The 13,505-nt window shown below is 36.1% G+C and overlaps 1 protein-coding gene across 1 annotated transcript in view; it reads right to left on the minus strand.

Moving 5' to 3' along the window:
- Positions 1 to 13,505, minus strand: part of LOC106800098 (cadherin-12-like) — a 741,579-nt gene that overhangs the window by 605,024 nt on the left and 123,050 nt on the right. The gene's annotated exons all lie outside the window — the stretch shown is intronic.

The following is a 13,505-nucleotide window of genomic DNA, read 5'->3' on the forward strand; positions in this document are numbered from 1 at the left end:
CAAGAATATCTCCTAGATCCAAATGCCGGTGTCTTTTCTGCAGCTTTAGTATTTTTCTTCAGTAGTGTCCCTTTGCACTTATCACACATCTGGACTCTCATTTTGGATGCACCACTGTGAATTGGCCTTATTACAACCTAATCACACGGTGCCCACATTAAACAGCAGAGTGATTCAAGAAGACACAACATTAAGCCTACATATGCATAAATCCCTTCAATTAAAACTCTGCAGGATGGTTTTCATGTTGAACATACAGACTAATTGTTTTTTTTTTTTTTTTTTTTTTTTTTAAAGATTTTATTTATTTTATTTTTTCCCCCCAAAGCCCCAGTGGATAGTTGTGTGTCGTAGCTGCACATCCTTCTAGTTGCTGCATGTGGGACTCGGCCTCAGGATGAACAGAGAAGTGGTGCCTCGATGCGCACCCGGGATCCGAACCCGGGCCGCCAGCATCGCAGCGCGCGCACTTAACCACCAAGCCACAGGGCCGGCCCCAGACTAATTGTTAATGTCCCTTAACTGTGCTAGTGTAATTATTTGTGCAAATTAAATTCTTCTTTGTAAATTTTTTTCCTGAAATTTCATTGTGCAATACTAATAGGAAAGAAACATCTTCTCTATTGAAATGATAGTTAACCTTTAATTAAGATTGCACCCTTATTTCAACCATATCCTCCAATGTCATTTTTTTAGTCATTTCTGTATACCATCTCCCATCTATATTCTAGACCTTAAGTTCACTAAAGGAAGAAATGGTGTATTTGAGTCTTTGTACCATCATCAATGACATTCACAATGACAGAAACAATCAAACATCAACAACAAAACCGTCAAATGGAGCAGCCCTTCCAAAAAAATTGCTGTTTTGTGAGGAAATCAATCTTTTTGGAAATTTCATCAGAAACAATTGGTTTCTCCATTATGACATGTGAGATATTTTATTCATTTACTCTAGGCTCAAATCTGAAATCTAATGCACCATCCTTTTTAAAATGAAAAACCAGCAGATTTGCTTGAATTTTACATTCTCTGCTGTCACATTATTAGAGCATGGTTTCTTCTAAGTTAAAATTAATAATTAGTTTATTTTGGAGGTATATTTTGATCCTAGGAGTATGGAAGACACTGAAACAAACAGTTTCAAAAAAATACGCTAGTTCAGGGAAACTGTGGTAGTTGGGAAAATAATCTAGTCTTCAATTTTTAACTGGCTGTATAACATTGATACAATAAGGCCAAATCCATTCTCAATAAAGTGATTTGGAGGCTGGTCTAAAATTATGCTGAGATAGCAATGGTAAAAATGGTAACAACTAGTCTCTTATAAATAAACACATCACTATCTCAGAAAATACTGTGACTTCAGGGCTTGCCCTGGTGGCCTAGTGGTTAAGTTCGGCGCGCTCTGCTTTGGTGGCCCACATTTGGTTCCCAGGCGTGGACCTACACCACTCATCTATCAGCTCCCGTGCTGTCGCAGCAGCTCACATACAAAAAGAGGAAGATTGGCGACAGATGTTACCTCAGGTCAAATCTTCCTCAGCAAAAAGAGGAAGATTGGCAATAGATGTTAGCTCAGGGAAAATCTTCCTTAGCAAATAAAAAGGAAGAGAAAATGCTGTGCATTCAAATGGAAAATATTATCAAGGCCTATTCTCTCACTTTGTCATTCAAGTAGATTATTCATAAAGTATTTCACATTTATGAAACTGACATACATTTGCAGTTTACTCTGTATTAGGCAGTGTGGTGATATGGGAGATATAAAGTTAGCCCTGACACACAGGACCCATGGCTTCACAACACTCTTACTCAAAACAAACACAGGCACACAGAGAAACACATTCTCCCAAGCCCACATAAATGTGAATTAACAACCATTCTAAGATCTCCACAACTGTGCTGAGAAAGTATAGTTGTGAATTGATAATGTGAGGGAGGTCAAAGAAGTTTCTTTTGAGAAAGTATTGATCACAATGAGGTTGGAGGACTGTGTGAAAGGGAAGGAAACGCATCCTTGGGCAAGGGTACAGCAGTATGGTATGTGCAAAGAAAATATGATGGAAGGAAGCATGACAATCTTCAGGCCAGTGTGTTTGGAGCATAGAGAGAGCATGGCCCAATATGTAGTGGAGGCCACGCATGTGGGGTTGGAGTTACTTAGGCTAGATTTGATGATGTTATCCTATATCAAAACCTATACTAAGTTTATTTTTAGAATTTAGTAATGATGGAGACAAGAGATATTTAAGGTGAAATAAATAAAAGAAAAATATGTATCATAAACGTAGGCGTAGTTATTCTAAATGTAGAATATAGTTTGCTATCATCAGAGAGTAGCAAAAGCACTAAGTAATCTGGGGAGATTTCTGTTTATGACATCAAAAAGGATCAAATATCCTGGAGATGAAAATAAAAACACCTAGAAATGCTAGATAAATATGTTTATAAAACTGAATTAGCAAGAAATTCAGGGAAGTCCTCAAGAGGCAAAATGAAGCGAGCAGGAGCTGAAAATTAATGTGAAACCTGCCGCCAAAACTGCTGTCACCACTGCGGTCACTCGCCTGTATTCATAAACAAGGAGCTTGGACTCTGGGTCACTAGAGGAGAGGGGACAGCTCTTTAGCACCAGTAAGCAGGAGCTTGAATTGAGACCTAAACACAAACAGGAATACTCAAATATGAAAAGGTAGATGGGGGAAAATTTTCCCACCAACACAGGAGAAATCAAGAGAGTTGGTCAGCCTCTGCCAGGTCCCATGTGGTGATGGGAAGAAAGGGAGCAGGCAAAACCCCTGAGAATTCCTAAATACAGGCCGGTCCTCACGAGATTTGGGAAAGAAAAAGAAGAGAAAACGATAATTCAAGCAAAAAATAACCGGAATAAGACAAATAGTCTTTAATTTAAAAAGCTATTTTTGCCACAAGGGGATACATAGAACTGGGCAGAAATATACAGAAATTTTAATTGGGTATGCCCCTAAGGAGTGGCTTGAAAAAAGGTAGAACAAAAATTGATGAAATTACAGGGAGAAATTGAGCCATCCTTAATCTTAACAGAAGATTTAATAATCTATCCCTCATTAATTTTTCAATCAAACAGAAAAAAAAATGATAGAGATTTAAATTTGTGCCAGTTAAACTGCACAATTAACAATCTTGACCTAATGTACATTTCTGTACCAAATAATTAGGGACTACGTATTCTTCTCTTGTATACATGAACTATTTATGAAAATTAATTTTGTATTAGGTCATAAATCTTCCTCAACAAAGTTCAAAGAATTCACGTAATGTACAGACCACCTTCACTGAAAAGAAGAGATGTAAGTTAAAAGTGAATAACCCATCAAAAGGTAGAAACCCATGTAATTTTGATAGATTACTGTTGGAGTAAAATATTCACAAAGTTTAAAATACAATTTGTTCTGAGCAAAACTAAGAGCTCAGGTCATTGAGCCTATGGCAGAGACTGAGAGTTGTGTTTCTTTAATAATCAGAGAAACATCAATCCTTTTTCTTTTCCTTTGTACATAACCACACTGGAGTAGAGTCTATATTTTCTAGCCCCCTTGTGCTCAGGTATGACTATACATAGGATTTCTGGGCAGTGGGAACTTGGCATAGGTAAGTTACCCTAGACAGTGAGGACACAGGTCATACCCTAGAATGAAATGGACGAAGCTCAGGTTCCTGACAATTCTGTACCTGAATACTAGCTTTACAGGATTGCTTAAACCCAGACTGTTACACGAAAGAGAAATAATCTTTCATGTATTATCATTTATATTATTTTGTGTTTCTATTTCATAGTGAAGTTTATTGCCTGAGCAGTAAAGAACTCAAACTGAATTCAAAAATATAGAATGACTACCTCAGATACACTCAGCTCCTAGTTTTGACTTTGAGAAGTTAATGTTATATTTCATGCTTGGTTTTTGCTTCTAAATCTAGTCTGCATTTGAGTAAAGATAAATAAAATATATTTAAGTTTGTTTAAAGTAAGAGCTGACTTTCAAAACGATTTCTTATCCATCACATTTAAAGTTGTCCTTCCGCACGTGTGATGTTCAGATTCTAACATAGGAAAAAGGACATGATCAGCCAGAGGAGCTAAGATGGTCATGACAGTTGACAATTGAACTACATGATGATTTTCAGAATAAGGTTTCTACTTAGGACCAATGACTTGTTTTTTGCAAAACTACTTCTTAATATTATTTATCTCAGCCTTTTTGGGGTAAGGATTTTTGCCTAATATACACAGTATAATAATGGCCTTTTATGGCTTCAGATGCAATTCAATATTAGGAATTTGCAAAGGAGAAGGCACAATCAGAAATGAAGCAGGCAACTATTTACACCTTCCCATCACAGAATGAAGAATTTTTAAAGTCTTCCTCACAATCAGCTGATATTTTGCCCATTCTAGCTGATGGCCTCAATGGAGATGGCATGGTTGTTGTGGTCAGAAAAACTGTGCCAACTGGATTCTGCCACTTAAAATGACCTGCTCGTGGCATCATTAAAAAAAAAAAATAGATTAATGGTAACTTCACAGGATTGTTATGAGGGTTAAAAAGAAATGATGTATGTGAAAGTCATTGGCACAATTATGTGCATATACTATTTCCTTAATATCTATTTTGTCACTATGCATCATGCATGAATGTCTTGTGTCAATTACACTGCCCAGAATTAAGGGTCTTTATCTTAAATTGTTTGTTTATCCCTGTGGGTATCACACAGTGTTCTTTATCATAGTTTTTTCCCAACCATTTGTAAAATTGTGAAAATCCAGACAAAAATGAGAATGATAAAGAACAAAACTTACAATAAAAGAGATAATAAAAAAAATAAACATATATCATAGTGCCATATGAAATATGATAGATCAAAGTAAGGTAATGGGAACATTTGGGGACTTGGGGTATTCACATTACTCTGCAATGGATTCTAGACAGCAAACCACAGTGGAAAACTAAATGGTTAAACAAAACAGCAGGGAGTTAAATGAAATCACAGGCTGTGAAAATAGTCCTATAGAGTGTTTGGCACTCCATATGTAACGTGACAGCATTTTAGAAGGTTCAGCACTCCACAGTCAAAACATACAGACTTCAAAAAGAATCTCGTTCTTCATGAAACAAAATTCATCCTTGGAAAAAAATATACAGTTTTACTCGTTTTTGCATTTAAGTATTCCTGTAAGTTCACTATCAGATCTTATCATAAATCATTAAAATAATATGTAAATCTGGTACTATGTTTAGATTTAAGAATTCTCAGCAAATGAATCTATACCAAACGGAGTATGGTATTTACCATACACATAGTCTTAGGGAAATTTTTTTTATTAACTTTCCTAAACAATTTGTCAACTTAATTCTTTAGGGAAAGCTATAAATGTTTGTGAAATAACAAAGGAGAAACTAATAGTTGATTGATTAATTTTTTAAAAAACACTTGAAATCCAGGTGTTGATGGTACAGAATAATAACTTTGTACTCTCTGAAAGGAATACTTGAGGGCATTTGTTACAAAATTGAATTCATAATGTATCCAAGACTTAAGTGAACTTGCAGTTTTTGAATTGAAAGCTATTATTTAAGGTCCACATTTTCTAATATTCACTTCATTAGTATGCAGGATATTTTTGAGCCCAAATTAAATTTTATCTCATAGATATGGTGTGCATATCCGCCTATGTCTATGTCTACATCAATGTCCTGACCTACATCACTTTCCACAGTGCCAGACACATAGTAAATACTCAGTAAGTGAGGTAGGTATGTGATGATCTAGACAGTCATGTTTCCTTCTTTCCCACGAAATTTGGGTGGATAAGATACTTTAAAATGCTAAAAACAATTATTTTTAAAAATGCTTTGACATAGAAATTTGATTTCAAACACTTATGCCCAAAAATTCATATATTTATTTGTGCTGATAAAAATGTGTTTGGCTATGAGAGTCTCATACCTCTTACTTTTGACTTTTAATTTCATTAAAAATATAAAATACATTTTTCAAGTTTAGTTATCAAACCCTCTTTTTTTTTGCATTTGCTTTAATCAATCAAAGACCTTTTGGCAACCAGTCTGGATGCTCCTGGGTCATTTCATAGGCTGACCTGGTGAAAATTTCCATGCTTCTATCCCCAGCTCTACTATAAACATTTCTCCCACTTTATAATAACTATGGCATAAAAATAAGTAATAGTTTTGATGGCTGCCTCTGTGGCACACGCTGTTCTAAAAGTTTAATTTACATATATTATTTTATTCTTTACAATAACTCTATGAAGTATCCATTAAAGTGCTTTTTTTATAGATAGGAACATTAAGACATAATGAAGTTTACATGACGCTGTCAAAGTCACCAAGCTAATAAGAGGTGGAACCAGAATTTTTTAAAAAGAAACTCTGACTCTCCAGAAATAATTTTTCCAATGAATAAGTAATATACTACCCTCTCCAATACCACATGTACCCTTGGAAGAAATGGATATTGTAAAACATATTTCAATAGCTATAATCAAACATTTGGAACCCCACATACAAGCTCCTTTTAAAATTTCTATTAAATTCAAGTAGAGGATTTACAATCTACTTTGTAATGAGCTCCACAATAGTGCCGAGAGTTGCCTACAACAGGTCACTGTGTTCACTTGGTTCACATCAGAGAAGAGTTAAGATCCCCAACTTTGAATCTAAATCCCTGCTCCATAACTTTCTCGTCATATGACCTCAGGATAGTTCTTTAGCCTCCTTGCCTTAGTTTCCTCAACTGTAAAATGAGAACAATAACAGCCAGGTCTCACATGCTCATGAGACTAAGTGAGCTGACATATGGAAAGTGCTTGGAAAAATGTCTAACACACAATATCCACTCTGAAAGTGTTTCCAATCAATTATATACTAGGGATATGTATAATAAGATAGTGGCTATATGTATAATTGTGATAGACAGACAGACAGAAGATGGGACAGGGTGTGTGTGTTTGTAATATCAGACACATTATCTCATTCTGTTGTTAATCCTACAACATCCTCCGCCTACTTCTCATGCTACCCAGAAATCAGGTTATTTATACTGACGTTTATAACCCAAGTTCTACTCATTTCATGGCTTCTGGCAATTCTAATGCCATCACCAACAAATCTTCAAGTTTGGGGATATACAATCTTCCCATTCTCATGTATGGCTCTAAATCACTATTCTTATTTATACATTCAATGCTGGGACCAACTTACCATATTATTGTTGTCTACTCCACGTTACGTCATTCTAGAAACAAAATGGAATCCTTCTCCTTTATTTCAATTCTCCAACTGCCTCACTAACAACTTATCATTTTATATTATACATGACTGTTTCTAAAATGCCCTGACCCATTCCTTCACCTGGAGATCTAGCATGCAAACAGTGGTTGGTTCTTCTTTTGCTTGGCCTCCTATCCCCTAGATCCTTCTCTCTACTAATGTAGAGCAGTTCAAGTACCTTGTTCTAACTAGGCCACCAGTTGACCCACGTCCTCAGAGCCTGAGCCTTCTCTCCAAAGGATTTGTTAGGGTGTTTCCTAAACAGAGTAGCTTCAGCATGATGGGAGAGTTTTCCCTTGGCTGGCATGAGTGGGTATCTCATGGGAACAGGATATCTGTGCCATGGGGCAAGAAGAGTTCTCCTCATTTGACCCCCAGTTGCTTCCGCATATTACTGGCTTTCAATTATGGTAATAACATATATTTGAACAAAATAATCATAAAATAAACTCTGTTATCTGATGACAGGTCATGAGGAGCCCATTTAAGAAGCAGTTAGACCTTTTTGTTAGATATGGATAGGAAAAAAGAAGAAGAAGGAGGAGGAGGAAGAGGAGGGAAAAAAGAGAAAAAAATTTAATGTTAACTTAAAACCTAGATACTTCATAAATATTTAAATAACCCTGCCCTACTGAAGAACTCATTAGCTCCACACCATACATTTAACAGCTAATGTATCCCAATAGACCCACCTAATATTGCAATCATATTTTAAATCAGATGTTCTTCAGTAATCATATTGAGGTTCATTTATTTCAGGAAACCTGTTCCAAAAAAGTACTCAGGCCAAAATGATATTTTCCATGCTATTTGGAATCAAACTCCTGGGTTTAACTCGGAGTTTTTTGAGTGCTTGAACAGATTCAAATCTCATTTTTAGAAGAAACACTAACTACCAACCTGTGAGAAGTCTATCCCATGCATAAGAGAATGGGATTTCCATTTGGGCAAAGTGCAAATTGTGTTTCCAAACTTTCAGTTAACGTAACTTTAACTTTGCCATCCTGCACATCTATTATCTAGAGCATCAAAATTCCTCTCGAATCAGCAGTTCTGGCACTCGACTGCTTGTCAACAATTCAACCCTAAAATCACAGTATTACTTGAGTCATCTGGTATTAATCAGTAAATCTAAGAATCTTGTTAATTATCCATCCTTTTAGTTTTTCTGAAAAATACAGTTTGATTATATTACCTCAGCTGCCTAAGCATATTTTCAGGAATGATAATTTTATATTATTTATTCAGCTTATTGAAGAACAACATAAATCAATTCCATCTGAGGAATGCATCTGCATCCTTGATAAAAATCTATTGGAAAGTGTTAGTTATTTCACTTACTCATTGATTCATCAATCACTTATTGTGTTGCGACTCTGTACCAAACACAGTGACTGATGTAGGAGCTGATGGAGAGGGATGAGAGCGAACACCTGCCTCTCAGAGTTCAAAACAGAGCACAGGCACTGACTCATTAAAATACCTATGACCCAATGGAGAACACTGAGATAACAGAAGACTAGAAGTGAAAACCACAATACTATTGAAATCAGAGGGGAGACAGGAGCCGAGCATTTACTGACAGACTGGGGAAGGGCAGGATGAAGACACAGGTAACTGGAATATATGCCCTAAAGAAGAAAGGATGTGCAAGTGTGACCCAAAATGCCTGGCAAGTGTAGAAAAGGTAGGTGGATATACAACACGGAAAAAAAAACCTGTTTTCCAGCATTCACTTCTTAGAGAGGTGCTGTCTCTGGAATAAATAATTGGATTATCTGCTAAGGTGTGGAGGAAGGTGGGTAAACGTGGGTTGGTTCTAAGGAGACCTGTTTACTACAGTGCTTCATATTGTTGCCTGAGGTTTGCAATCAGGGAACGACTTCCTGCCCCGCCCCATACAGTGCTCTAGTATTTTTTTAACCTAGACCGTTTTATCTAAACATTAACATGATTCCTGATATTGCCTAAAAGATTAGTATCTATATCCGTGAAGAAAAATAAGCATATTCCACAGAAGGAGCTCTGTTTTAATTGAGAATTTTCTATCATTCAGGCTTTTCATAAAGGATGTGTGTGCTTAATTCACAAGCAGAGCCCTAGAGACAACTAATGCTTTCACCTTCTGACTGCATCCTGCATTTTAAGAATGGCTGTTTTAGCTAATACATGTTTATTAGATACACATTTATTGTGAAAGTTACTCAAATTCATCAAGTACTCAATTTCCATTTCCTGAAAAGAGCATCAGTTTAGATCTTTAGAAAGTAATATATATAATATTAATTTTAAAAAAGCATTATAAATACTAGTTTCTTAAGTTAAATTTACGGGACATTGTGTAGTGGAGAATGTAGGCCCTCAGTTACTAGGAGGTGATCTCTAGACTCCTGTAATGTCCTGCCTGATAGGAGTGTCTTTGTTTTAGTAGGACTTTGGCAACAAGACAGTCCAACAACGTAAATTCTGTTGGGGGCTTTGGGACACTGGATATCAGCTCTAACCTACAGAGATCTAGAGATTAAAGTATTAGCCAAACTTCCAGGAGAGGCTGGAGGCTAAAGATCAGCCAAAGTGGGCCGTATGTGATCACACTCCAATTGAAACTCTAGACACCAAAAGCGCGGGTGGTCTTCTCTGGTTAGCAATACTGTCTGCACATACTGTCACACACCAAGGTCAGAAAGAGGAAAACCCTGACATGACTCCACAGAGAGAAGCTGACTGGAAGCTGAGTATTCGGCCCCCCTGGATCCTGCCCTATAAGTCTCCTCCCTCGGCTGAATTTAATTTCTTTCCTTTCACTATAATAAACTGTAAATGTAAATATAGTGTTTTCATTGAGTTCTGTGAGTTGTTCTAGTGAATCATCAAAACTGAGAGTGGTTGTGGGGACGCTCAAGTTTGTAGCCAGCTGATTTGGAGTGAGGGTGATCCTGGGACCCCCAAACTCATGGCTGGGGGCTGAAAGGAGGGCAGTGTTGGGAACGCTGGTCTCTCAACCTGGAGTCATATAACATTCCTCCTGGATTTGCTTGGCGCAGTGCAGGAGGAGGCAAGGCATTAGACACCTTGCTTGAGGGAGAGGTGTACGAGACAAAGAAAAGGAGAATAATTTATAGTTTCTAAAATATCGTTCACTATTCCACATTAAAGGCTTAGCAGAATCTACATACTTTCCAGAAAGATCTTAGATTCTTCCTTCCCCTATTTATTAGTTGTATGACCTTGGACTTATTACTCAGTCTCTCTTAGACTTAGTTTCCATGTCCGTGTCCATATGGACAGTATTAACATTTATTTCAGATAACTTTTGTGGGGATTAAATGACATAATGCCTATCAACATATTAGCTTTATTACTTCTGTCAACTATAAGAAATCTGGTTTCCCATTCTGAAAAGACATCTTCTTTGATTGTGTCCTTTCTTCTTATCTCTTTACTCTGGGATGAGAGGAAATGGCTTCAGATTGCAAACTTCCTCCAGTAACTCAAATCATGGAATGATAGGGAGCGAGGAGCCTAAATAATTAGTTCTTACCCAAAACATTCCTATAATTGGTACTTATAATGAATATTTTTTTGGTTAAAATATAAAATGAATATTGAAGAGATATCTGCACCCCCATGTTATTTCAGCGTTATTTACAATAGCCAACATATGGAAACAACCTTAGTGTCCAACAACAGATGAATGGATAAAGAAGTTGTGAGAGATATATATATATGTATGTATTTTTCATTTTCACAAAATGAAAATAAATAATAAAAATATGCTTAGGTGTATTGTGTGCAATGTTAATTCAGAAAATGTCCACATTGAGATTAAATTTAAATACTTGAAATGATTAAAAAAATTTATCTCATAGATGTTTCAAGTTAAATAGGGACACATTTAATGTATAACATGATTAAATGACTTTCTTCTGGGAAAACATATTAATATGACTTAACAATCCTTGACCTCATAACGAAACTATCATATTTATCATTCTGCCTGTGTACCATTTAAAATACATTGTAAATCTGTATCCCCAATGCAACCATTAAAAATTTTTCTTTCTTAGGAAGGTCCATATTCTTTCTTTGATTTCACAATTTTGCTTATGTAATTACCCTCACACAGAAAACCTTTCCTTCTCCATATCTGGTAAGATTCTTTACATTCTTTATGAACACTCGTAATTTCAGAACTTCTTCGATTCTAAGATATCTATTTTTTGACATTACTGTGTCTAAAACCAAGATGCCTCATATATTTAAACTATACTTCGAGAAATACCTCCATGAGGGTAGCCACTCCATTCTTTGTGCTTCTCTCAGCCTTCTGTGCATAATTTTGACTTCAGTAGTTTTGCTCAACATGACAATAACCTATAAACATGTGTATTTCCTGCAATGGATAGCAAGTTCCTTGAGTGCTAGAGCTTCTTCTTAGACATACTAACTTCATATAATCTTCTCAGGGCCTGCTTTGGCAGAAACAAGCCAGAAGACTCTCAATCGCACCTTCAATAACACTTAAGACACCAGGGCAATATGTGTATTCTTCTCTATCTACGTGCTGCTGCCTCAGCACTAAAATCTGCCAAAAAAAAAAAAGTAGAATAGAACAATTTCCTTTGTGACATCTCCAAAGTGGCTCTTTCATGGACAGGTTTTTAGTAACATATGTCCATCTCCCTTTGCCTCTTGACTACACCCTCAGATATCTCCTCTCATCTTTGTGATGCTGTTGGAACATGTATTATAGAAGCTACCAGATTGGGCTGTATTTATTTATCTGTTTCCCTCCTGCACTGTGAGCTCCTAGAAATCGCTAACGTATCCCCAGCAAAAATCACATTGCCTGGAGGGTAGTCAGCACGGTTCTGTCTGAAAAAAGTAAATAACTTGAAACATGGAGACTTAGAGTATGTGATGGTATTTTGATCATCTTTATGCAAGTTACAACTCAGTCCCTCCCAGAGTCATATAATGAAGCCAAATTGTGACACTCTTTATGTTGAAACCACTCTTTATTTTAAAGCCCATGGTCTTTAACTATAAATAAGAGATGTTTCCTTAAACTTATACGGTTAAAATACACAACGACTCCCCCTTATATTTTCAATTATAACTATGATAAATAGTGCAAAATGGCATTTACATCCTAAGTCAGGGCAGAACCAAGAGCCTGCAATTGATTTAAATGTTCACAAATTCAAGTGAAACACATAAGTTTTGCAGTTAAATTAGGTAAAATAAATCCACCCAGATGTCTTGCCAAATATGAATACACATGGCTGCAGTCTTGAGCTACTTCATACATATGTCCCCTCGAAGCAGATGTATATTCATATTCACTCAGGAGATAGTGTGTGCTTGCACATCAAGTATGAAAGAGGAATGAGCGTACAGAAGAAATAACTGCTCTCTAAGGGGAAACTCTAAAATTGATGCTAGATTTGTGTTTCTGCCCATATGTGTTTATGCACCTTGAGTTGTATATTAGCAAAGTGTATAATTCTGGTCTTTCTATTTCTGTTGCATCATTCTGGAAGAGAGTTATGATAAAATATCACCCTAAATGAAGTTGCATCTCACTGGGGGCATCCCTTAAATTTAGCTTGTAAACACTGAAAAACACTTTGTATTCGAGGGGCAATATAACTCAACACGTCTCTATAGTAACTCTGAAGAAGATCCGAAAATATAATGCTACTGTAAAGAAGATAATTGCTAATTCTTTCCTCTAAAAGGTTTATCAGGCTTTCATTTTATAGCCTTTTTTATTATTACAAATGCAGGGCAGGCTCATTGTAGAAAATTTCAAAAACTCACAAAGGTACAAAAGGTAGAAAGGGGCTGGAGGAAAAAAAATAAATTCACATGCTTCCCACACCTCTTAATCAAATATACATAGTGGTATGTTTTATGCAAAACAAAGCACATTATATGTACTATTTTGTATAACAAGTAACAAATAACTTTTATTAGATTATATGTATGTGCATTTCTATAAACTGCCCCAAAATAATAGAAGACAGAAGATTAATTAAAAGTGTTAATTCTAAATTAGGGTCTGATAGTGGATAGAGAAAATATCTATCAGAATACTAAATATAAAACTGCAGTTCAGTCAGGGGCTAAAAGCCAAGATGGTTGTGAAGGTCCCACAGGCAGATAACACAA

This window comes from Ceratotherium simum, chromosome 18, assembly GCF_057802395.1.
Source record: "Ceratotherium simum simum isolate JZ-2026a chromosome 18, ASM5780239v1, whole genome shotgun sequence".
In the NCBI taxonomy this organism is placed as follows: Eukaryota; Metazoa; Chordata; class Mammalia; order Perissodactyla; family Rhinocerotidae; genus Ceratotherium; species Ceratotherium simum.